This window comes from Camelus dromedarius, chromosome 14, assembly GCF_036321535.1.
Source record: "Camelus dromedarius isolate mCamDro1 chromosome 14, mCamDro1.pat, whole genome shotgun sequence".
NCBI classification, from domain to species: Eukaryota; Metazoa; Chordata; class Mammalia; order Artiodactyla; family Camelidae; genus Camelus; species Camelus dromedarius.
The window spans coordinates 30,858,319-30,882,188 of record NC_087449.1 but is presented as its reverse complement, the minus strand read 5'-3'; the positions used below and the strand labels follow the sequence as shown (position 1 = coordinate 30,882,188).

At 44.0% G+C, this 23,870-nt stretch overlaps 1 long non-coding RNA gene across 4 annotated transcripts in view; it reads left to right on the top strand.

Annotated features, from left to right (window-relative positions):
- The window catches only part of LOC116156875 (uncharacterized), a 482,375-nt gene that overhangs the window by 355,806 nt on the left and 102,699 nt on the right, over positions 1-23,870 (top strand). For all 4 annotated transcript variants that reach the window (XR_010383828.1, XR_010383825.1, XR_010383827.1 and 1 more), the window contains one exon: positions 20,176-20,307. This is a non-coding gene — a long non-coding RNA (uncharacterized LOC116156875). The remainder of the gene's footprint in view (positions 1-20,175; positions 20,308-23,870) is intronic.

The window sequence follows — 23,870 nt, the reverse complement described above, 5'->3', positions numbered from 1 at the left end:
TTATTATTATTATTATTATTATTATTATTATTATGCCTGTCACAATTAGATCTACAGTCCACCTGGAATTGAATTCAGTGTGTATTACAGCTCAAGTTTCATTTTTTTCTGTATTAATATTTAGTTAATTCAACACCAGTCATTAAAAACGTCATTCTTCCTCCACTGCACTGCAGACATCATTGATACCAGTCGGGATGCTATGTGTGCGCATCTGTTTCTGGAATTTTATTTTGTTCTGTTGATTGTCTGTTACTGCGCTAATACTATACTTGTTTTAATTAATGAAGATTTATATTGAGTCTTGAAATCTGGTAGCATAAACACCACGACTTTATTCCCCCTTTTCCAGATTGGCTTTCTTTGGCTTGACTCTGCATTTCCATACACATTTTAAAATCAGCTTGCTGATTTCCTTGTCGTGGGTGTTGTCTGTGCCCTGCCCAGACCCCTCAGAATCCTTTTTCTCTGTATGTCTGCCCTCCGCTCCTGGCTTCTCTAGAAGCTTCTCTTCTCTTTTACTTCCTACAGCTTGCAGTTGTGCTTTTATCTGAAGGACTCTCTGAAAGCTACTGGAGCAACTTTGCCCAAAGGTACAGAGAGCTGGAAATGCTTGAAAGTTCTGTCCCCCTAGGGCAGACCTTAGCAATGACTAACTGGTGCCTGAGTATCAAAGCCTAGCTTATTTGCTTTGAAGGGGGAAGCTGTGGGGTGTGAGTTGTGCTCCTGTACCTCCCTGTAGGATCAGTCTGAGACCAGACCTTTGCTTGGTTTCCTCTCCTTCCCTGATCTACTTCTCCATTTTCTGATCGTTTCTTCTGAGGACATTTCTTTAATAAATCTCTTGCCCACAAATCCTCATCTCAGAGTCTATTTCTGTATGATCCAAACTAAGACATTCTGGAAGAAAATACCAGGATTTTAAGTGGAACTGCACTGAATATATATAGCCAGTTGACCAATAAAATTACAATATTTGATCAGTTCTTGAATGTGGTATATCCTTCAGTTGAGGCAAGTCTTCTTTGATTTCTCTTAATAATGTTTTATAGTTTTCTATATATAAGTTTTGCAAATCATTTGTTAGATTAATTTCTATATGTTTGACATTTGGGAGTCATTATAAATGATATTCTTAATTTATTTTTTAATTGTATATTGACCTTGTGAATTTACTAGTCTTAACTAAGTTCACATGTTAATTCTACTAATGTGCCCATAGATTTTTTTTTTTTAGATTTCTACATATACCATTCATGTCATCTGTGTAAAACAGCAGTCTTACTTATTCCTTTCTCATTTTTGTGCTTTTCTCCCCTCTTCACTTAATACACTGGCTAAGACCTCCAGCACAACACCAAATAGAGATGGTGACAGTGCAAACAGCACATTTCATTCCACTGGACACCATGACCACATGATTTCCTCAGCTCAACCTTTCAGATGAGAAGTCTTGCAGGAATCATATACAATCTCAGTTATAACAAACATCAATTTCACACATTTAATAAAAATTTGGAATCAAACCTGTAAAAGGTATGTAACATACCTGTTGTCACTTGAGAACCACGGACCTCATGTATTTACCAATTAGTGTATTTATCAATCAGTATAACTTTCAGAGATTAGGGATGAAGCATCTCTGTTGTTCAATTTTGATATTACTGAATTCAGCAATCAGCATTCTTGTCTGGCTAATCTATCTTACCTTTTCCATCACGTTCCTAAGTGAACTACACAAACCATAATAGGATAAGGCACAAACAATTTTAATTAGTAGTTGCCTAAGTATTATATTCTCTAATGTAGGACCTTTTGCACAAGGAGTCCTTATGTGACCTGCTCAGGTGAACCCAGCTTAGTAACCTACAATTTCACTCTCATACCACTTATCACACCTATGTTTGGTCATTACTTGTCCAGTGACTTCCCCAGGAGCTGTTAGACCATGGATTGTGCATGCCTGATTTGTTCATGCTGTGTCCTAAGATAGTTACTTCCTAGCAACTACCTAGCATAGATCTAACATCTGTTGACTCCTAACTAGTATAAGAGAGTTGAAGGTCTAGAATGCTACTCCATCAACGTGATGCAAAGCCCCCGTTCGCTCATTCATTGTGCAGTCATTCAATAACTATTTGTTTCAGGACATGCTCTCTCTGCCAGGACCTGTGATAGCTATTTCCCATGCAATGTTTCATTCAGTCTCTCAAAATCCCTTCTAAGTCAGGATTAACATTATCCCCATTTGATAGGTGAGTAAACTGGGGATAGGCTGTGGCAGAGCTCATATCCAAATTCAAATCTGTTTGAATTCAAAAGTCATGTTTAAAAAAAAAGCTAGTTCAGGGTAAAGGAAAGAATATAGTGGACAGAAGTCCGAGTGTGTAGTTGACATCGCTTTGGAAGATCTGAACGACTGGGATGCAGCACCAGGGGATACTTTACGTATGACTTTAGAAAGCAAAGCTGGTACCTGTCAGTGAAAAGCTCTAGATTTTGGGGAGAAAGATAGAAAGAAGTTTCTGGTTGAGAATAACGGTCCAATAGGAGAATGGTCATCTTCCGTGCTATGAACTATTCGTGTTGTTATTCTGGGACAAACCCAGTGCTAAGGTGTGAATACTGTTGGTTTCTACGATGCCCAGCCTGGTTTTAGGGGTGCATAGACTTGAGGTGGAAACAGCACGTTGTGGCCTGATTAGTCATTTGCTTGTTTTCTGCTTAAGAGAGTGGTCTGAGTTTCTACGGAAGCACAGAGATAGAAGTTCCTGTCTACCTCCTTGTCTGCAGAGCCTTCCTTGAGAAATCTGGATGTCATTAGAGAGGGTCTTATAGAAAAAGTAGGAGAGTTCTAGGTGGAAAAGAAGAGAAGGGAATTCCAGGCACAGGGAACAGCATATGAAAAAACCCAGATGCCTAGAAAGCTTGCAGGGTGTATCTGGACAAAATGCTAGGACCTGAGTTGGCAAAAGGTTGGCATCCGGCACTGGTTAGTGCCCTGGCCACGTGGGCATCAGATCTTGGAGGGCTTTGGTAGGCCTCTCAAGGAGCTCAGACTTGTCCTTGTAATACACAGAGTGGAGTTCTAAGCTGAGGCTTGCCTGTCCGTCTCCTCTGTGCCTCTCCGTGTCTCTGAGCTAGTCCTCCTTCTGGCTCCAGTGCGAAAAATGTGTTAATTAGTGATGAAAACCATTCTGCTTTTCAGGCCTATAAAGGCTTCCTGGGAGCGCTTTGCAGAAAGAAGTCCCGGCTGTTGCTGTCAACAGTTCCTGTGACTCCCTCAGTAACAGGATTCCTGGTCCCGGGCAGTTTCCCCATCTCCTGGGTGTGCCTGCCTCCAAGTCACTCAGAGAACCACGTCACTGTGGCCTGGTGCTCCGGTGTGTGCAGATCCGTCCAGGCCTGGAACCCGTCAGAGATACAGGGAATTAAATGTGTCAGGCAGAGAGGGGTAGGGCCTTGAGGGCTGGGACGGTTTCCATGTAGCTTTTGGGAGCCCAGCGGTGTTTGTGGAAAAAGAAATTATTTTACAAAGAGTGAGGAAGGAGGTCCCTGCACCCCCACTACCCTCCAACCACAGGTCATCTTGTATTTATCTCTGTTTATGACTTTGAAAATATGTTATAGGCCAGTTTACTTTTTAGCTCTAGTACCAATGAAATTATACTAATCTGATGCAAATCCTCTTCTGGCTAACTTTTCCAAGGATTCAGTAAGAGGCCATATGTGCAGAGGGAAAGGGAAGAGGAAGGGGTCCAGACATTTGGGGCACACATTGAGGGGCACGTGAGGACTCAAATGTGATTTACATGGGTAGACATTTCAATCCTCCAGTGCACGGTTATTTAATTGGGTAAACTTCCTTAGCAAGGAACCTCAGGGGTTAGGAAAAATCCCTTTCTCTCCCCACCCCGAACCACTCTCCACTCCTCTCTCACGAGTGACTCTGATACTTACTCTTCATGTATGCACCCTCCCCCAGACCCATTTTTACCCTCCTCTGACCTGCTGTTGACCCAGGAAGGCTGACATTTACAGATCACATGACCCAGGCTCTTCTGACCTCTGGCTTCCAGTTGGTTTTGGCCAATGAGAGGCACTAGCAGGAGATCATAGAGGAAGGGGACAGAGACTAGTACGTTCTCCCCTACCCGCCTCCCACTGCCTGGCCCTGTCTACAGAGGCTGTGTTCCCCACTGAGGCTGTAGTTCCTGTGGGATCAGCCATCCTCCTTGGTTCCTGATTCTCTGAGCTCTTGTAATACCATCCCCTCCTCTTGTCCCCTCTGGCTTGGGAGTGGCAGTGTCTTCTGGTCTTGGTTGTGCTTGGTCCCCTGAACTCTGCCCACACCTCTCAAGAAGGCCTCTTATTAAGCGCTCTTGGGTTAAATCCATCTGCGTGTGTGTCTTGCGTCCTGCCAGACTGAGAGTGGCAAAGTGGCCAAGCCGATTCATTTTATTTCCCCGGATCTTTCTCTTCTTTCCCCCACAAATGATTATCTTTATTTCTGGGTTGGATTTGTGTGACAGCCTCCTTCCTTCCTGCCTCCAGTCTGGCCGGCTCCCTCCCATCCTTATGCTACAGTCAGACAGTTTCTTAAATTGCACATGCGAGCATGCTCCTTTCCAACATACAGTCTATTTATGGCTCTTCCCTTCTGTTCAGATCAAAGCCAAACTCTGCCTCCATGACATGGCCTCAGCCACCCCCTTCTCACAGGCTCTATGTTCCAGCCAAGAGGAAGGACTGGCCTCCTTCCATTCCCATCCAGCATGCCTCCACTGTCCCCCCAAAATGGCTGTGTGAGTAATATTTACTGAACATTAACCAGGCACCAGGCTGAGAGATTTATTTTCCATTTTTTTTAATTGAATTATAGTCAGTTTGCAATGTTGTGTCAAACTCTGGTGTACAGCATAATGTTTCAGTCGTACATATACACACATATATTCCTTTTAATATTCTTTTTATTATGTTACTATAAGATATTGAATATAGTTCCCTGTGCTATACAGTGGAAACTTGTTGTTTATCTATTTTATATATAATAGTTAGAATCTGCAAATCTTGAACTCCCAGTTTACCCCTTCCCACCTCCTTTCCCCCTGATAACCATAATTTTGTTTTCTATGTGAGTCTGTTTCTGTTTTATAAAGAAGTTCATTTTTGTCTTTTTTTAGATTCCACACATAAGTGATATTATATGGTATATTTCTTTCTCTTTCTGGCTAACTTCAGTTAGAATGATGATCTCCACGTCCATCTATGTTGCTGCAAATGGCATTATTTTATTCTTTTTTATGGCTGAGTAATATTCCATTATATATATATATGTGTGTGTGTGTGTATACATACGTACATACATTCATACATATTTACAAACCACAACTTCTTTAGCCAGTCATCTGTTGATGGACATTTAGGTGGTTTCTTTATAAAATTAACTTCTAGGGATGTTATGAGAATTAAATAAGATAATGACTTTTCTTTCCACCTGGAAAAGAAAGATAATAAAACCTGGAGAGGCTGAATGATCTTCCTAAGATCACGCTCCTGGCAAGTGGAACCAAGATTCAAACTTCAGTCTGTCTGCCCCTGTGTTCCTTCCGCTGCCCTGTCACCTCTCATGGTACAGGCACCAGCCTCTGGCTCTACCGTTTTCTTTACCATCATGTAAAGGAGGCATCAGAGCAGAGGGACTGCTAACTTTGATGTGAAAGAAATAACTTGCTTAATTCTCTCAGCAGTGCTGTCAAAGGGACACTGCTGTCATTATCTCTGTGAGGATCCTCATTTACAAATATGGATGATGAGGCTTGGAGACCTGGGGGCTTGTGCTGCTCACAGATGTAGGGCTGGAACCTGGTTCCGCCTGCCTCCAGAGCCCACCCTCCCTTCTCTGTACCCGTGTTGTCCAACAGAGTGTTCGGCACTGATTGAAATGTTGAGCTATTGAGCACTTTAAATGTGGCCAGTGCAACAGAGGAACTGAATTTTTAGTTGGATATAATTTTAATTAGGTTAAATGTAAACAGTCTCATGTAGCTAGTAGCTACCCTAGTAGACACCTTGACTTATGCAAATTAAGGCAAAGACTCAATTATAGCCTACTTCCGCATCATTCTGTCTCCCTCCCCTCCCGCTCCTTCTTTAGTTTCTGGCTGAGGACCAACCATGTAGAAGGCAGTGAATGGATGAGGGGGCGGGCGGAGCAAGGATGATCAGACTCCATGCCTGCTCTGGCTTCTGTTCAGGGTGAGGAGATTAGACATGGGCATAAATAACTAAACTACAAAGTTGAAGGTTTAATGTTCTAAGTGCCCTAAGAGAGGAGCAGATAAGAGGCGAGGGGATAAGAAGGTTCGCCCTGCCTCCTTCCAACTCGCTGTTGGGGGAGTGCAAGAGAACTGACATGGATGTACATTAACAGTAACGGGCGTCGTAAACTGTCAAGTGCTCTGTAGACGCGAGCCATCGAAAACAACCTTGTCTCAACCTTCTGAGTTTGATAATATTCCAAGGGCCTCATCGATGACCTCATTTGATCTTTACAAGCCCACTTGAGGTGTGTAGGATCCCATCCCCTTTCTGAGATGTTGAAAGGGGTACCCAGAAAGGTGCCTAAGGACAGGCAGCTGGTTGGGACAGAGCCTGGGGTGCGTCTCCAGGTTTCCTGACTCTGTAGTCAGGGATGCTTGCAACCCCCTCACTGCCCTTGGCAGATTTTGTGAGTCATTGTTATCCATCCACCCTTATTGCTGGCACCCGCAGGTCTCCTAGGGAAATAACTCCTGAGGTTTCGGCAACTCTGCTGCAGCTGGCAGGGATGCACTACAGCTACACCCCTGACCCAGGGCAGGTCTTTTGGATGCACCAGGGCTTTTGTCATAACAGAAGGTGTGCCAGAGAATGAGGTCAGTGGTGAGGCCATCCTGATGTGGCCACAGACCTACCCAGATTCCACAGGCCAGCAGGTTGTCCAAATGCACAGGCTTCTGAGGGACCCATCAGCATTCCTGGCACTTATTCCTGAAGGATCTCAGCCCCAGAGAATCATAAAAGAGGTCTCTTCCAATCTTTCACCCCGATCTCTGTGCAGATGGGAAGATCAAGGCCCAGGAAAGGGGAGAGAATTTGTACAGCCAACAGCCAGTTAACTCCTGCTTCTGTTGTGTTGACGGTATTTCTTGACTCCCAAACCGTGTCTCCAAGCAAGCCATGTTCGGCCTTTCTTCAGGGTTTGCTTTGATGATCTAATACAACACCATGTGCCAACAATTGTATAACTGCTTTGCTGATGTCTTCACGAGATGACTACCTGCTGTCTGTCCATGGACTGAGACTGTCAGAGCTGGCAGGCCCATCCATCATGCCCCTGGCCTGCAGATGGGGGAGACAGAAACCCAGCTAGTTCAGTGACTGGACCAGTTCACATCACCAGCTGGTGTCTTAACGGGGAGGTCTTTGTCAATTTCTGGTGCCAGGTATACATAACTTGGAAAGATTTGAGGGGACAGTAGTCCCTTTGGCACGGAGTCTGTGTTCTAATGCTTCTTTTCCAACGGGCAGCTAGGTGAGTGGCACACACACACAGAACCATTGTCCCTCCCTCATTACGAATTTAGAGTCCATCTCGGAGGCCCTGAAACAGACACTGCTCAGCCCGCCTCTTCCATGCTCAGTTTTAGGTCTGTTTCTTCCAGGAAGACATCCCTAACTTTTCCAGCACCAAGTCCTTTCTTCAGTTCCATTGTTACCTTTTTTTTTTTCTTTTTTCACATTTGCATTTAAAAATATTTTTACTGAAGTATAGTCAGTTTACAATGTGTGATAGCACAGGGAACTATATTCAATTTCTTGTAGTAACTTGTAGTGAAAAAGAACATGAAAGCAAATATATGTATTTTCCTCTTTGCATTTTTATTGTCTGTCCCACTACTCTGACCGTCTACTGGATACGCAATGGAACTCCAAGGAAAGGGAATTCACCTGTTTTGAACACCTGTTCTGGGACAGGATTTGCATGATTATCTCATTTAAGCCTCTCAACAACCCATGAAGAGGATGTCATTATCCCTTTCTCGGAAGGCAGGGTGCTAAGTCTCAGAGAGGAGAGGTAGCTTTTCTCAGACCACACCACACATACCTCATTAATTTAGTCAGTAAAATTTTATGGCACACCTGCCGTGTACCAGGCACTGCTCGAGGCGGAGTGAAGCCCTTTATCTCGTGAAAAGCTTATGCACTCATGGAATGCCAAAAATAACCTACTAGACACATCTACTTAAAGCTTCATCAAACTGGATTGCCTATTGTTTCTGGAAACATCCCACAATTTCTGTGATTTGACTCCCGCTTCTTCCTCCATCAGGAAATCTTTTTAACTTTAAGAGTTCAAAGTTCACACACCTGTGGAGCCCATCTCCACCAGGAGACTTCAAACTGCAACATGGTTACCCTTTCTGGTCCTCACAACAAACTAAGGAGGTCAGTACTATTGTTACCCACCTTTACAGGCAAGGAGACTGACTGACTGAGGCTCAGAAAGGCTGGACTTGTCCCTTACTGTTCCCTTATTAGGTGTTTCTAATAAGACATAGAGCTGGGATCACAACCTGGGCAAGCTGTCTCCAGAGACCACGTACTTAAGTGTTTCTCCATCCTGAGTTAGAACTCCTTCCCTTTCTGGGATGTGTTGAAAGATGCTGTATGAGGCAGGCTGGTGTGGGGGGATGCCATATCCATGGTAGACAGTGGTCCAGGTCTGAGCTCAAGCTCAAGCTCAAGCAATTTTGTCGTCTCTCCGGACACAGAATGTTCAGGGTATACTTGGAGATTCAAATATTCATCATACAAGATCACCCACACGTAGCTATCCTCTGGCATAGCCCCTGAGATTCACAGTAGATGTTCAGTAAATGCTTGCTGAATCTGAATCTGGATGGAGCAAATATGATAATCCTTTTCTCCCCAGCCACACTCTGACTCTCCAACAAATTAGGTTCTTCTAATTTGTAGTAGTCTCTATCACTGCAGCGTGCTACCTTAGAAAAAGAATGTGTCTTTTCCTTATTCATTATCTGATTCCTCTGCATATAAACTTCATGCTGGCTGGACCATATGAACAAGACATTGATAATTGCTTAATGAATGAAAGGATCCCAAATGGAAAAGCCCTTTACATCGAAGACCTGCCTTCCTGGCCACATGGCCACAGCTGATTGGCTTAATCTGAGTTAGGCATCCACCCTGGGTCCCATCAATTTCTCTCTCCAAGGAATTTGGAATTGGAAGTTAGAGATGGAGTCAGTTGGCTGTGGGAGACAAGTCAAAGAACTTGGTGAACTTTGGGGCTGTGAGATAAATTACCTTAGTGGTGTATGACAACCATTTATTATGCTCATAGATCACAAGGGCCTAGAATTCAGATAGGGCACCGTGGGAACAACTTGTCCCTGTTCTACCATGTCTGGCATCTTAGAAGATTCAAAAGTGGGAATCATCCCAATCTTCATTCATTCACTTGTCTGGTGGTTGATCTTGGCTGTCACCTGGGGACCTCAGTTCCTCTCCATACAGTCCCACCACATGGGCTAGGTTGAGTTCCTTCACAGCCTGGTGATTAGGTTCCAAGAGTAAGTGTCCCTAGAAAGAGAGAGAGGCAAATGGAAGCCATATTGCCTTTTATAACTTAGTCCTAGAATAAATGCAGTGTCATTCATTTTACTCATCAAGACACTCACAAAGACCAGCCCAGCTTCAACAGGAGGAGAAATAGACTCTTCCTCTTAAATGGGGAGTTGCCAGTTTCAGGAAGAACATGTAGGATTGAAACTGTTGCAGTTATCAATTTGGAAAATGCAGTCTGCCACAGGTCCTGGGACAACCATTCGGGAGGCAGCCATGATTGGTTATGTTCAAGAAGAAAAGTCACAGGTGGATTACAGGGAAAGGGTTGTGGAGCAAACCATGGTGTTGTAGGTTGGATCCTTCAAAGGAGATACTTAGAATTTGGGGTGCATGGTGTTTATAGGGATCAACACCTGTGAAAGAGAGTAGGAGGAGGCCGTACTAGGCAGAGGGAAAAGCTAGCTGTGAAGAGTCCCAACAAGAGCTTCCACCAACACTGCAGTGGGTGTTCTGGAGCAAATTTTGTCCATTGGAGTTGTCCCTTGTTGGGTCAAAATGACTGGACCTTTATATGATGCCTTTCTTCATCACGGAATGTGGGCTACGCCAGCAAAGATATGGCCTTGGGTGAGACTGGCCTCTGGTGCTAAGTCAGACCCTGAAGGAGCTGATAGTGGGAAGCTGTCTGCTGACGGCACTCCCCTCAGCTGGGCAGTGGCGTTTTCCTAGTAAGGGGATCTGTGTGATGCATCTTCTGTCCACCACAAGGGGGGGGGGGGCTTTCTAGTTCTCCTGGGTCTGGTTGTCATCCTACAAATGGGTTCCATAAAATACCCTTTGTATTCACAACACACCCCTCTCCATTAAGTTGAATGGGTTTCCATGTCTTGCAACCCAATATACCAGCCTAAGGCTCTGGGTCTCAGTTTCCCTGTGAAGTGAGGGGGGTGGATGGGCCTTCCCATTTTGAAATCTGGTGATTCTTATCCTGTGGGCCACTGCCTTTTCCCCAGCCAGCCCCGCTGTAAGTGGAACACAGCTTACTTGTAGTTGAGAGCCTCTTATCAGATACAGACCCAGACAGACACAGTCTGGCTTAGCCGTGCATGTGATTTATTCACCCCGCGCAGAAGAAAGCGCCAGGTGATATCCGAGCTGTGGCAGCGGCCAGCTGGCTCCCAGCACATTCCAGGTATAAAAATAGAATTATTGGAGCTTGGTGCTCCTTACGAGCTGATTTCAGAGACCAGGAACACCGAGATGGCCTGGAAAATGTCGGCAAACTCAGTTCTGACCTCTGAGCCTCCAGTTTCTCCCTTGGCAAGTAAAGCAGAGCTAATGGAAGCAGATTGTTGAGGGCACAAAGGACATGGATGCTGGGCGGTTCCAGCAATCAGACTCTTGGCCAAAAAGTTCTTCAAAAAAGCACAGAAGTATAGATTTGGACAATACATAGTAGTGGAGTTGCACAAACCTAGATTTTAATTTTAGAACCTTAGTCTCTCTGAGTGTGTTTCCCCACCTTAAAAGTGTATCTAAAACCTATCTCATAGGCTTATTATGAATACTGAAAAAATAATGTGTTCTAAAGCATTTTGCACAATGCCAGGCACATTCTTGAGTGAATATTATTAGTTTCAAAGAGGAATATAAACTTTTTTTTAGTAATAGGTGTACAATATAGTGATTCACAATTTTTAAAAATTATACTCCATTTATAGTTATTATAAAATACTGGCTATATTCCTTGTGTTGTACAATACATCCTTGTAGCTTATTTTATAACTAATAGTTTGTATCTCTTAAATCCCCACCCCTATATTGCCCGTCTCCCCTTCCCTCTCCCCACTGGTAACCATGTGCTTGTTCTCTGTATCTGTGAGTCTGCTTCTTTTTTGTTATATTCACTAGTTTGTTTTATTTCTTAGATTTCACATGTAAGTGGTATATCACACAGTATTTGTCTTTCTTTGTCTGACTTATTTCACTCAGCATAACACCCTGCAAGTCCATCCATGTTGCTAAAAATGGCAAAATTTCATTATTTTTTACGGCTAAGATTCCATTTTGTGTGTGTGGGTGTGTGTTTATCTCACATCTTCTTTATCCAGTCATCTGTTGATGGAGACTTAGGTTGCTTACATATCTTGGCTATTGTTAATAATGCTCTGATTATTGGGATGTGTGTATATTTATGACTTAGTATTTTGGGGTTTTTTTGGATATATACCCAAGAGTGGAATTACTGGGTCATATAGTAATTCGATTTTTAGTATTTTGAGAAGCTGCCACACTGTTTTCCACAGTGGCTGCACCAATTTACATTTCCACTAATGGTGTACAGGGGTTCCCTTTTCTCCACATTCTCACTAACATTTATTTGTACTTGTTTTAATGATGGCCATTCTGACAGGTGTGAGGTGAAACCTCATGGTGGTTTTGATGTGCGTTTCCCTGATGATTAGTGATGCTGAGTGTCTTTTCATGTGCCTGTTGGCCATTTGCATTTCCTCTTTGGAAAAATGTCTATTCAGCTCTTCTGCCCATTTTTAAAATTAGGTTATTTGTTTTTTTGATGTTGAGTTGTATGAGCTATTTATATGTGGTGGGTTTTAATCCCTTATTGGTCACATCATTTGCAAACATCTTCTCCCATTCAGTAGGGATAAAGTGGTGGAAGCGGGCATCCTTGTCTTATTCTTTAGAGGAAATGCTTTCAGCTTTTCACCACTGAGTATGATGTTAGCTATGTATGGCTTTTATTATGTTGAGCTATGTTCCCTCAATACCTACTTTCTGGAGAGTTTTTTTAATCATAAATGGATGTTGAATTTTATCACAAGATTTTTGTGCGTCTGCTGAGATGATCATATGGTTTTTATTCTTCAGTTTGTTAATGTGGTGTACCACCCTGACTGATTTGTGGATATTGAAAACCTCTTGCATCCCTGGGATAAACCCTACTTGATCATGGTGTGTGATCCTTTAATGTACTGTTGGATTCAGTTTGCTAGTATTTTGTTGAGGATTTTTGCATCTATGTTCATCAGTGATATTGGCCTGTAATTTTCCCTTTTTTTGTGATATCTTTGTCTAGTTTTGTATCAGGGTGATGGTGGCCTCATAGAATGAGTTAGGAAGTGTTCCTTCCCCTCTGCAGTTTTTTTGAATAGTTGGAGAAGGAGAGGAGTTAACTCTTCTTTAAATGTTTGGTAGAATTTACCTGTGAAGCCATCTGCTCCTGGGCTTTTTCGTTTGTTGGCAGTTTTTCAGTTAGTGATTGAATTTTATTATTAGTAATTGTTCTGTTCATATTTTCTATTTCTTCCTGGTTCAGTCTTGGGAGATTGTACTTTTTGAAGAATTTGTCCATTTCTTTTAGGTGTCCAACTTATTGGCATGTACTTGTTCATTGTAGCTTTCAGTTATTGAGCCCTGACACTGTTCCAGGCTCTGTGATGAGGGCTAGGAAAACAAAGCTATCAAAACATGCTTCTGACCTCAAGGAATTCTGGAATAGTAGGAAAAACAAATTATTGCTCTGATACAAACTCTGTCACATCCCAGCTAAGTGACCTTGGACAAGTCATTTCACTTCTGTGGGTCTGAGTTTCCTATAAAATAGAGCTAACTCTCCTTTGTTCAGAGCATTGGGTTGATAACTATATGAGATGATTGATAAGAAGCCTTGTGCAGCTACCATTTGTTGAGTATTTCCTATTACACCACAGCTGTGGTCCAGCTGGTTGGCCTTCACTTTTCCATGGGCTGCTCAGGACAGGAGACTCCTCAATGCCCTGAAACCTCAGAGAATTTGCCCAGCTTCTTTGGCCATTTGACCTGCTTTATATTTGATGGGACATGTTGAGGCAGAAGTTTGAAATAGTAATGGACCAGGAGCCAGGAAACAACAGGCTCAAGACCGTGCTTTCCTACCTTGAGGTTAAGAAAAATTGAAGTGCCCCACAGTTTAATGTTTCCATTTCTTGGTGGGGATGAGATTTGGAGTCAGGCCCTCAGGGCTTACATTACTGACTCTGCTCTTGCTGTGAAATCTGACAATGAGCCTCAGCTGGGGGCCTCAGTTTCCTCATCTGGGCAATTTGGTAATCTCTTTAGTACAGTGCCTGGCTCAGAGTAGGTGATTAATGAAAATTCCCTTTGTTAATGACTATTTTTATAATTCAGAGAAAACTTAGGAGATATATAATAAAAATGGAGCTATGAGATGGAGAAATTAGTGCTCAGGGAGTTAATTTATTGTGGTGCTTTATATTTGCCACCTCAGTGCGTGATACAGAGGAAGTGCTCCATGTGGATTTGTCCTGTCCCCCTGCAGATAAGGGTCACTTTCAATCCAGGCTTCATTTTTCAAGAGTGTTTCTCTTGTCTCAGTTTTAGTCTGACTTTTTCTCTCCTCAGGAGCTTTCATCCTCTCCACGAGTCTGAAGATTATTTTTCCTGCCTGGGACACTTCAGGGATGCTGTCCCCTTGGGAAGGGAAGTGAGATGCATGCTTACTTGCTGAGGTTGTTAGTGGTCTTGAGTCAGGCCTGGGGTCCCAGGTGCCATGCTCACTTGGCCCCATCCCTTCAGGCCACTCATGGCTTTGTGGTTGCTTTCAGTGACGTATGTAGAAGGAGTTAGTCCCTCACTGTGACACACACACACACACACACACACACACACACACACATACACACACACACACACACTCATGCGTGCACATGTGCAAGTGCCCGGTGACTCACATTCTCTCCCAGTGACAGCTGATGACCGTGGAAAGCTGGACAGCTCCGGGGAGGGGGGTCCAGTCAAGTGCATCTCTCAATTCCCAAAGCGACCCAGTGGTCGCAATGACTCACTGCTCAAAATGCAGCAAGAGAGATAATGAGAGAAGACCAGGGTCAGCTTGGCTCCCACGGAGGATCTTGGAAGCAATGGTGCCTGAAGACAAATCACATTTCTGAGCTTTTGAGAGAGCTCTGAAACCCTCTCAGTTTAGATTGGGCTCTCTTCTGGGATCAGTCATCTCCGGGAGAGATGGCATTTCATTTTGGAAACCTATATTGGAATCATAATAGCTCATTGTGCCATGCATTTGTAGGCTCCCGGCCCACAGAGGTCATCTGGCAGAGGCCCCGAGTTCAGCTGCAGAATTATTTCCCAGCCCAGGCTTTTTCCAGTTCACAAACAAGGGTTTAATCATTCCCAACTTGCTTAAAAAGGTGTTAATAATTTCCAAGTGCCTCTTGGGGCCTCTGTGGGCGTCTGTACATTTTCTTAATTAAACCCCCTCTCTCCTCCACGAGACCCCCATGATGGTCCTCACCTCTCAGAGCTGAAGATTCTTGAGGTCTAAATGATTTGTCCAAGACCTCATGGTGGCAATCCAAGAAAGAATTCCAAAACTTACACTCTTCCTGCTGTAGTACACAGGCCAGAGTTGTGGTTCTTCCATGATTTCTGCAAGTCCTTTCCCTCTGCTAACCTTGGTGTCTCATAACATCATCACCCACAGCGTGGACCCCCAAACACAGCTCACTGAAACGGAAGGGAAATGTGATGCAGGGTGTGACACTGGGCAGGACGCAGGTTTTCTCACTCGTCAGGTAAGGAGTTTGGTCAAATAATCTCTTGGCTTCACTCCTACTTGAACAGTTTAGAGAAGTGGTTCTCAACCCAGGCTGCACGTTCATATCCCCTGGGGGAACTTTTCAAAAACACTAATGCCCTGGCTTCTTTGTAGAGCCTTTGGTTTATTGGGCTAGAGAGGGGCTTGGGACTTCCTAGAGCTTCCTGTCCCTTCCGCTCTTGCACCTTATTGCTGAAAGTTGTCAACTCACTGTACCAGCCAGAAACTGTCACATCCAATCTAACGAGTCCTTCTGTCTCTGATATTTGTGCCAATCTTCCCTCTCTTCCTCTCCTTCTCTCCTGTAACTAAGAAGTCACCGTTATCTCCCTCCTTACTATTGAAATAGCCACTCTGGTGGTTGCCAGTCATCACTATCCGTGCCCCTCCCCTTGTTCTTACTTGAAACCTGATTTTGTGCCAGAATTCATCTCTATCCCGCATGGCTCAGGGGATACTGCCACCATTCCCAGTTTAGGAATGGGTCCTAACAGAGCCAGCCTGGGCACAGTACTCCCCCAGCAAATGTTGTTTGTCTGGGATTGGACTCGTGACCTTAGTGGCCTAATTAAACTGGAGGGAAGGACTTATAATTCTTGCTGGGGGATGCATAGTGGAAACTTCCTCTTCCCTGCTGGATATGAACAAGGAAACATACAGACCACGTTGCCCCTTGCAACCATCCTGTGACCATGAAGGGAAACAGCCTTGGGATGACATGGATTGGAAATATATACATCCAGATATAAATATATATCTAAATCTATTTCTATACAATATGTTGTCCTAAGGCTGTTTCCCTTCATATAGTATAGATTATTATATTATATAGTATATATTATTATATTATATAGACATATGTTCCTTATGTATATTACATGTATATTACATATACATAATATATAGTTTGTGTGGAACATATCAGACATGTGATAAACATGTGATGAATCATGAATGAATGAATGAATGACTTCGCTGTCTGCTGAATCAAGTCAGCCTGGGTCCCAGTGTACTCTTGAACAAGGGTTGGCAAACTTTTTCTGTAAAGGGACAGTGAGTATATATTTAAATCTTTGTAGACTTTGGGGTCTCTGTTGCATTTGCTCAGTTTTGTGGTTGTAGGGTGAAAGTAGCCATAGAAAATATGCAAGTGAATGAACAGAGCTGTGTTCCAATAAAACTTTATTTATACAAACAGGCAGTGGGCCTTATCTGGCCCACAGGCTATATTTTGCTGACCCATGATTTAGGAAAAAGAGAAAAAGTTGGACCAGATAAAGAATGACAGATATTTGGCCTGCTTGCTGAACCTCTGGCTCCCCCTGCTAGACGTCAGTAATCCATTAAGCCCCACTTTGATGCTGAACCTGCGTTTGGTCTCACACACCTCAACCCAGACCAGCAGTCCATTAAAGAGGGTGTGCTGAGTGCAACCTGTTTGTCTTCCCTGCCGAGATAATACTCTTAGTTCCCTACAAAGCCCTGTGGTTGGGAGCTCACAGACCTGGGTTTTAGACTTGGATTTTCTGCCTGTGTTCCATGTGACGTTACCCCAGACACTCTCTCTCTCTGGATCTCGTTCATTTCTAACATTGTGCGTTTTGTTGACAGGGACTTGAGCGATTACCTAGGCAAAGATTCCATTAAAAAAAAGGCCTCCCTGGTTTTACTCTCTCGGTGTTTGCTGTGTGGTCAATTAAGCAAGGAAAGAAAATTTAAGCCAGTTGTGACAATAGAGCATTAGAACCTGGGCTCATATTTTTTCCTTTCTACCTTGCTGAGTTATTAAGGACAGATCGTGGCTTCAGTGGCTGAGAATGGCTGACATCCCATTCCAGAATGCCACCTTTCCTCCCATTGTGCCACTTGTCAGGTTTTCCAAATATGCCCCTTTCACCTTCCATTTCAACATTATTTTCATTCTGAGGCTCTTGACATGTTTAATTCCATGGCTAAGCCCTCTCCCCGTCCAAATGTCGCCACCCTTGTCATACAATTTATTTTCTACACACATATAAAATCAAGCCTGAACATTTTTCTCTACTGTGAACTTTTGAGAAATAGCCTTTGGAGCAGCCATCCATCACGATGGCAATAATACGCAGAGTAAATTCTTTTTTATTTGTTTAGTAGTTCCCATTCTAGATCAGGTTTCATCAAGTGCGGCCTGTGTCAGCAAAAAAATGCCCCTTCATTGAGTATGTTTCTCTCCTGTCAGTCAATCAAGGGAAGGGGAAAAGAAATGATCTGAAGCACCTACTGTGTGCTAGCCATGGTGCTAAAGGAGAGCGATTTATCTCCATCATGCTGATGAGACGACAGGTTCAGAGACGTTAAATGATGGAGAGAGGAGACTGGAGCGGGTTTTCAGAATCCTAGGTGTATCAGTCAGGGTTCTCCAGAGACAGAACCAATTGTGTGTGTACACTTCCTCCTATCTACATCTGTCTGTCTATCTGTCAGTTTATCTTCCTATCTGTCATCTATCTATCGATCTATCACCTATCTTTCTACTTATCTACCTTTATATTTATCATCTGTTGAGAAATTATTTTAGGCTAGCTCATGTAGTTATAGGAGCTGGCAAGTCAGCAATCTGCAGGACAGGCTGGCAGGCTGGAAATCCGTGTAAGAGTTTATAATGCAGTCGTGAATCTCAAATCCTTAGCACAGGTCAGCAGATTGGAAATTCAGGCAGGGTTTCCACGTCACAGTCTGGATGCAGAATTCCTTCTTCTCTGGGAAACTTTGATTTTTGCATTTAAGGCTTTTAACTGTTTGGATGAGGCCCACTTATATTAAGGAGGATAATATGCTTTCCTTAACTGATTATAAATATTTGTCATATCTATAAAAGACCTTCACAGCAACACCTACACTACCATTTGACCAAACAACTGGGCACCATAGCCAAGCCAGTTGACCCATAAATTTAGCCATCACCCTAATCCACTATTGAAGTATAGTTGATTTACAGTATTGTATTAGTTTTTGGTGTACAGCACAGTGATTCAGTTATACACATATATGCATATTCTTTCCTATCATGGTTTATTACAGGATATTGAATATAGTTCCCTGTGCTACACAGTAGGTTGTTTATCTATTTTATATACAGAAGTTTGTAATGTATCTGCTAATCCCAAACTCCTAATTTATCCCTCCCCCACCCCCTTCCCCCTTTGGTAACCATAAGTTTATTTTCTGTGTCTGTGATTCTGTTTCTGTTTTGTAAATAAGTTATTTTTATCATATTTTAGGTTCCACATATAAGTGATATCATATGGTATTTTTCTGTGACTTACTTATTATGATAATCTTTAGGTGCATCTGTTTTACTGCAAATGGCATTATTTCATTCTTTTTTATGGCTGAGTAATACTCTAGTGTGTGTGTGTGTGTGTGTGTACACACATAAAACTTCTTTATCCGTTAATCTGTTGATGGACATTTAGGTTGCTTCCATGCCTTGACTTTTGTAAACAGTGCTGCTCTGAACATTGGGTTGCGTGTATTTTTTTTTTTTTAATTAGAGTTTCCTCTGGATATATGCCCAGAAGTGGGATTGCTGGAACATATGGCAACTCTATTTTTAGTTTTTTAAGGGAATCTCCATGCTATTTTCCCCAGTAGCTGCGTCAGTTTACATTCCCACCAACAGTGTAAGAGGGTTCCCTTATCACTACACCCTCTATAGAGTTTATTATTTGTAGACTTTTTGATGATGGCCATTCTGACAGGTGTGAGGTGATACCTCATTATAGTTTTGATTTGCATTTCTCTAATAATTAGCGATATTGAACATCCTTTCATGTGCCTGTTGGCCACCTGTATCTCTTCTTTGGAGAAATGTCTATTTAGGTCTTCTGCACATTTTTGGCTGGGTTGTGTTGTTGTTGTTGTTATTGAGTTGCATGAGCTGTTCATATATTTTGGAAATTGAGTCCTTATTGGTTGCATTGTTTGCAAATACTTTCTCCCATTCCGTAGGTTGTCTGTTTCTCATACTTCCTCAGACTTGGGCGAACTTTTGAAAGTTCTCTTAGATTCGGTTGATGATTTAGAGTGCGTGCAAGGGCCTGCATAAGATCTGGAACTTGGGAGACTCCCAGTGAAGAAATGTGGCAGATATGACCCTTCCACTGAACATTTTTATTTAGGATTTGTGGTTAGACTCTTGCTTAAAGGGCTTTACTGGCTCTTCTGTGCTCTTAGGAAAAGGTCTGAGTGTCCCACTGTGGCTTCTGAGACCCTTCCTTGTGGGATCTCTGCCTGCTTCTGCAGCCTCGTGACCACTTGTTTGCACACTCACAGTTTCAGCTATCACTTATTTGTCATTTTTAATGACCAAATGCTCTTTTTTACCCCTGTACTTTCCCACACACTATTTTCTCCAACAGGAACACACTTCTCTCATCTATCCACTGCCTGTTCTCACATGAGGAACCCTGAGGTGACCCCTTAGGTCTCAGCTAATTACCATTTTCTTGGGAATCTTCCCAAGTGTGCAGTGGGGCTCTGATCTACAAATGTGCTGAGCTGACCAGAGGGCTTATTGCCCTGCCTGCTTGGTTAGCTGTGAGTTTTATGCAGGCAGAGTTGAGCCTCATTTCCTTGGGGCTCTCGTGCATGGAATAATGTCTGACACATGGTGGATATTTAATAAATATTTGTTCAATATCAAGTGAAAAAGAAAAATGCAACCTTTGATATTCCATGTCTTCTTTTCAGTGTTTATGAGGTTGTTTTTTCTCTCCCCAAGTAAATTACTGTCTGAACGTGAGTTCCTCCAAACGCCCGTCATTATATCATAAATGTTCCTTATGAGAAACAATTAAAGAAGCCAAGAGGTGACCAGCTCTTCTCAATAGAATTCATGTCAGCCACACAATATGTTCTCTTCTTAGAAGCAGGATCTGGTGAGCTGGCCTGGGCCCAGGTCGTGAAGGATGGTTTAGCGGTCGGATGGAAACATGGAATCATCGCCCCCATGGACTTGCCCTGAGGCTGCTCCGGGAAGAGTGGCAGGAGGATGACAGGTACGCACGTTCAGAATTACTTCGAGGTGGTCTCGGCCCCATTTACTGTCCCCAGGAGTCCTCTCCAGGGTTTGATGTGGACACATTAGAAGCACACTTGAAGACAATGATGTATATGTGTTTAGTCTGAACTTGTCCAGCACGGCTGTGTCACCGTGGAGCGCAGCTGCCTCGCAAAGAGAAGAAAGATGGGGGTGTTAATCATCATGGCAGCCCGTTCTTCCTCCTTCAGTCCTTCTGCCAAGGCTGCAGGGCTGGTCACCATCTTTTGAGCTTTCATCTCACTCTCCTCTAAAAATGACCTGGATGTCCTCTGTGTTGGAAAACCTTAAGGAGTTCAATTCAAGTCCCTTTATTTCAAACTTTCCTGAATAGTTATGTTTAACTTGTTTAAAAACGTCTTTTGAGGAACTGAGAGAAGCATTAGGAATGCAATCATGAGCAAAGAGACAGAGACCCTGCCCTCAGGGAACTTACCTAGGTTGTACTGAATCTGTGCTCAGAGAAGGGAATGCAGAAGTGGACACGACTCCCCACGTCCCCAGCAGGGATTACAGCTGGCCGAGCACTGAGTCCGTGCCTGGCACTCAGTCAGGTATTTTACATCCATCCCCACAACCATCCTTTGAAGTAGATATTATTCTGATTGGTTGTTTATTTATCTGTTATAACTGCAGTGCACCCAAGACACAAAAAGGGAGCATTTGGGCTGGGCTTGAAAGAATGTGTAGAAATCCATCATGAGGAAAATGTGGGGAGGAAATTCTAGGCATAGACACAGTGCTGCATCTGGAATGTTGGATGGCTGCTCGGGTCATGAGGTTGGAGGGGTGGAAGGAGGGACAGGGAATGAGCCTTCTAAGGGGGAGTTAGGACGGTTGTGAAAAGGAATCTTGACTGCTTTCTTACGGGGTGGAAGCTATTAGTTATGTTTAAGCAATAGGGTGACATAATCAGAGGTGAGAGTAAGAACTATAGAGGCAGTACACAGAATTGGCTGGGAGGGGGTGACAGAGAGCGCAAACCTGGGCCATCATTAGGAAGCCACTGTAGTTGGTCTTGCAAATAATGAGTCTCTGTTGTGGACCCATGGATGGGTCAGTCTGATGTGTTCCATTGAGAAGCTGCTGATCACTGGTTGCTTATTACTGGTTACTTAGATACAAATAATTTTTCCACATTTCTCTTATAATTACAAACTCTTTGGCCAATATCAGAATTTTTTTTTAGCCACATGAGGAAACAAAATAAATCACTATATTTAGGTAACACTAATGACGGTGTAGAGGATACTGGAATGCATGGCCCAGATATTACCTCTGTACTTAAATTATTCCTCTAGCTGCTGGGAGGGCTGCCAGCAGATAGCCCTCAACACTTAGTCCCCTTTGAGGATTGTATCAGCTGAAGAGAGTTACCTCTTCTGAGATCACACTTCCTTCCAGGGGCAGCCCACATCCAATGGCTGAACTCTGTGGAGGTATACATGCCTTGCCCCCTTCCCCCAGTTTGGGGTAACTCTGAAGGTCCCTCTCCACCTCAGAGCTCCCTGTAATGTTGGCTGAGACCTCTGTTGAAGCCCACATCTTCTTCTGCCTGACTCTGCCACCTTTCCTTTCATTCCCTTTCAGGATGTGGGGATCCTGAGAGTACTCCCTGATACAGTTTGTGCATGCACGTCTCCATCCCAGCCTGCTACTTGGGGGACTAGCTAGTGATAATTGCAGCTAATGTTTGTCTGTGCCTGACAGCGTGTGAGGGAGTTTATATACATAGTCCTCTTTCATTCTTACAGTAACCATGGGTAGTAGGTAGTCCATCATAACATTCCTACACCATTGTGTGGACACCAGAGAAGTTTCCTGTCTGTGAGCCTAGGTCAACTTTAGTCCTTCCTGAGAGAGGGCAGGGCAGAGAGCCCTAACCCCTTTAGACATATGAGAAAGTGAGGCCCACAGAGAAATAATTTTCCCAAAATCACAAATCTAGGAGTGTCGCAGAGTTGTCCAGCTTTCTGATCGGTTCTACTGCATATAGGTGTTCCCATTCCTACTCATGCTTTTTAATACAGCACATCCTAGGCAGGCTAGGCTGGGCCGGGGTTTCTGTCTGCGGTCTGAAGGCTGTAAGTGCCCGCCTGCTAAACTCTCACTGAAAATGTGTGGCCTGAGACAAAATGGAAAGGAATGACTCTTACACAATGTTAGTGCCAAGGAGGCCCTTAGCATCTAATTCAGGGATTTCAAACTGTCACCTACAGAGCTGCCTCGGGGGCTTGAGAGAAAAGAACAGGGAAAGAGAAAGAGCAGAATGGAAAATAAAAGGAAGGGGAATAGGTGTGAGAAAGAAAGAAAAGATGAGAAGAGATTAGGGAAACGGGGGAGGAGGGGAGGGAAAAGGAGGAGCGGTGGGGGGAGAAAGATGCTGGCCGGCTGCTCTCTGAAATAAACAATGGCAACTTTCCTGCCCGTGAGGCAGCCGCTTATGTGGGGCTTTGAACTCCTCAGGACAGTATGCTTTGTCATCTGGAATAATAAACGCAAACCTGGTGGCCCAAGGAGCCGGCAGGCGGTGACTGGGGGGTGCAGCTCGCGCTCTGCCACCATGGGCAGCCCGCTGTCTGTGTCTGCACAGAAGAGCTGGGGAAGGCATCCTCGGGGAGGCACTGGGGCCAAGAGGGCTCTCAGCTGGTGCTGAGTGAGCTTTTCAAAGTAAACAAGGGCTCTGGGGCCAGGGAGAGCCTCCTGTTGGTGGGGACTCTGATGCGAGGTGGGCCCTGGAAGGAGCTTGGTATTTTTAGCTCGCCTGTTGCTTTGAAAGAAAGAAAGAGGGAAAGAAACAGCCACAGTGTGCAATCTATTATTTTCTAGGACATAATAGTTAACAGCTCCAAAAACATGCTGGCTGCGCGCCACAGCTCATCAAGGAGCATCTCACCGCAGAATGAGCAGAGGATGAACACCACGTGTCTCAGAGTGCTGGCTGCTGGCGCGCGGGGCTCGGGGTCTAGCTCCACGCTTGCCTCGCCTGGGCGCGATGGCAGTCACTCACCTGTTGGCTCCTTGGTGCATCAACTCTCTCCTCTGTCCTTTAAGGGAAAGCGTTCTGTTCCATTGGCCCCAAGGTGAAGTCTTACTTCCCTAGGCCACTAAGAAACCCTATGGGGTTAGGAGTTGGGCCAGGGACCTGCCCTGCCCACTTGCTTGGATGAGTCTCAGTTACCTGGAGCTTAGGTGAGCTCAGCAGGCTCTCTGAGTTTTAACACTAAACAAGCCTTCAAAAATACAAATGAGGAGAGGTCCTGAGAGGCCAGGTGGGTCCTAGTGCTCTGCACCAAATAAATGGATATTTGTTGAGTGAACGAGTGAATAGGAGGTATGGTAGGGGGTGATGGCCCACCTTCACCTGCAGGAATAGAGGATATTGGATGTTCTCGTACTACTTGCAGCTTTGTACTCTCTAAACCTCCAGGAGGGGTAAAGAAACTTTAACTCTGGGGTGGCAAGCAGAGCTGGCGGATGAGCAGAGAGGAGACGCTGGGGCCATGGGGGATACAGGGCGCT